Source organism: Haplochromis burtoni, unplaced genomic scaffold, assembly GCF_018398535.1.
Source record: "Haplochromis burtoni strain Fernald_Lab_line unplaced genomic scaffold, NCSU_Asbu1 Contig_196, whole genome shotgun sequence".
NCBI classification, from domain to species: domain Eukaryota; kingdom Metazoa; phylum Chordata; class Actinopteri; order Cichliformes; family Cichlidae; genus Haplochromis; species Haplochromis burtoni.
This window is the reverse complement of record NW_024582557.1, coordinates 135,579-138,844: the sequence shown is the minus strand read 5'-3', so window position 1 is coordinate 138,844 and position 3,266 is coordinate 135,579.

Genomic DNA, 3,266 nt, shown 5'->3' with positions numbered 1-3,266 from the left:
TAAAGTAATGGGATTACTTTTTTGGGGAAGTAATCAGTAATTAGTTACTGATTACTTTTTTCAAGTAACTTGACCAACACTGATTGTGTGTATATTACAGTATGCAGGTGTCACTGCATTCTTTTGGTTGCATTCATTCAAGCTCTGCCACTGCCTTTTTTTGAGAACTGCAATCACCTCAGCAAGACAAAGACAAGACATACATACATTTTTTGTTTACCAACGAATATGCATAAACAAGCAGCTGTGACACAGGTAGCATTGCTTCCATGCCTGGAGGAATAAAATGTGGATCTAACAGATGCCAAATGTTGTAACTACAAAATCTTCTGAAACCTATGCTGGAACATGTGGCATTATCTGACGTGCACTTCCTTAGAAACAACCAACAAAGGTTGTTTCAATGGTTGCCAATAACAACTGTGATTGGCCCGTTTGGAACCAGCAATTCCGTCTGTGCATTTCTATCTACTTCTCCTTATGCTGCCATTTTTCCAAAACTTCAACTTGAAGAGACAAAACTGCAGAACATTGGAGGCACATCAACACAGGTATAAATGCTTGTAATGCCACCTTGCCACTTAAATCTCCACTTTTATAGGCTATATCATAGGCTCTAAATAGTCTAAATCAGGCCTCAGGCAGCAGCAACAAAGCTTCTCCTCTGGTCCTGCTTACTGTACAAGTAGGCAGATGTAAAACCACAGAGGAACCAGGATGAGGCCCTATATTGGGTTTTTTTTCTTTTTGGTCAAAATCTACGTGGTAAGTCTTTCTTTTTTTTAGTTAGGAAGGGCTGTTGCTGGTTTGCAGACCTAGAAATTTGTCCTGATATTCATTGAAATGTTTCCTAACCTTCGTGCTTTGAGTACAACTCAATAACATAGCTAAAATGTATATAATTCCTTAAAATCGCCACAGTGAGCTAAAATAAACTTTTTTTCTATGTCCAAAACGTTATTAACTACCCAGTAGTATGCCAAGTGCATATTATTTCTGAAGTGTTACTATTGCAGCTGCATGTAGTGCAGTATAACAATACTGGAGAGTAACCAAGCTACTTGAGATCTAACAGTAAATCATAAATCGAGACTTCAAACAAAGGATGATTCACAAGCACAATAAAATGTTATTTACATAGCACTAAATCACAACAGCAATCTTCTCAAGGTGTGTTATATTGTAAGGTAAAAAACCTACAGTAACTAGAAAACCCCAGGTTAGCAAGCACTTGGCGACAGTGGGAATAAAAAACTTTCTTTTGAGGGGATGAAATGTGTCATGATTAAAATCTTCTGTTTTCTGTTTTACAGCTAGCACTAAAGTATTTACAGTATTGTCACATAAGTGTTAGTAACATGATATCAATATTTCTTTTAAAATACCAAGAGTATTTTATTGGAATTTAATTGGAATTTGTAACATCTGAAAGGGAAGTTCTTTCTCCCCACCATCACCAAGCGCCTGCTCACAGGGGGGGTCCCCTTCTCTAATATTGGAGCAGTTTTAACTCGCACATTGTGATGACTGAATGAAATTGAATCAATTTCATTTGAAGCAATACCCATATTTATATACACATGTGACACCGTAACCGTATAATCACAAAAAACAAGAAAACACATAATAGACCCCATTAAGATATCTTGATTTTCCTTTGTATCCTCTTTTGACTTAATAGTCTCCTTTGTAATGAAAACTCCTGAAATAATTTTTGTCAGAATTGGGATATGGTTCTCTGCACACCGAAGCACCTCGGCTCTCTCAGGCAGTTTAATACCTGCAGCGTGGAGGGAAAGGGAGTGCAGCATATTTTGTTGCTCATCTAAATGATTACAGATTATTCAGATAGTGAATGGTAGCTGTTTGTAGCTGATGTCTTGTAATTGCTGAAAATCAGTGCTGTTCACTAGCAGATAGGGAGGACTCAATGACTCGCAAGTATTCTGCGTTTTATCTCGTTCAGACATGAATTTTTCCAATTCCAAACCAAAGCCATTGTGAGCAAGGCACTTTCATTATATCAGAGATGGCTGGCTGTTGGACATACATTTAAGTAATAAAAGACCACACAATGTATGCGTGTCCATTGTTCAGGATAGTGAAGTAATAAGTTTTTGCGAGTGCAGCTAATTCAGAGTGTGTGCATGTGTGTGTGTATAGGATTTACATAGCACTTTTTCTCCATTTTCACACATGTATGCACACACACGGGCTTCTGGTTGTGCCTCTGAATGATTGAGATTGCCCTGGCAGAGGTCCAAACCTTGTTTTGGGTTTAGCCCATGCTGAGAGAGGAGAGCAGAAGCAGAGAGTGATATACTTCATCCCGACTCTCATTAGACAATTCGGGGAACACGTCAAACCGCAATTTGTTTCCCTTGCATCCAATAAACAGCTCATTCACCGGTCAATCAGTCACCACAGCAGCTAGTCAGATTAAACCCAGCAGAGGTTGACAGAAAGAAAAGAGAACCAGAGGAGAGGACAGCTGAGGCAAAGAGCTAATGGCAAAATACCACTCATCTGAAATATATGTCGCCTTTTGCTCAGTGATGCCTTTGGTGACCGCAGCAGCTTTTGGAGATTGGTCTTGTTTATGAGATGAGTGATGAGAACACCACCTGGTGGATTACACACTGTAGTTTTTCATGCTAACACCTCAGAACATATTAGGTCAACAACGGTATTTAAAATGAGAACATTTCTACCAGCCTTAAGTGGAATCATCTGAAATGACATATATGTGTAAATGTGTCCGATGTGTAAAAGAATCTATCACGCTCAGCAGGGACTAGTTTCTTTAAAGCAAGTGGAAGGAGTGGGTGATCGTACAGGCGATTGTACGGCACAGAAATGTCACTGATTCACACCACTCAGTCAGTCTGCCCAGAGACAAAGGCCAAAAGCTAAACTGATGGATCGTCCAGTCATGTTTCTTAAGCAAACCTCTGGAGGACAGTTTTAGACCTGAAACTCATTCTGATCTTTATGCAAAAGAGAGGAATGCATAGTTATAGGTACATAGTGCTCACACTTTAACACAAGTACATACTGCTAAGATTTTGAGGATCAAAGGTTTCTGGGATGTTACTTCATTTCATGAATGGGTATTAAGCGTAATACATAAACCGTTTTGGGGGCTTTGTTATGAGAGTTGAGAGCAGACAGGAAGGTTGGGAGGAAGAGGACTTGGCAAATGACTCAGGGTGAACCCAGGCTTGCATCAACTACAGTATAGGTTGCCTGCTCAACCCAGTGAGACA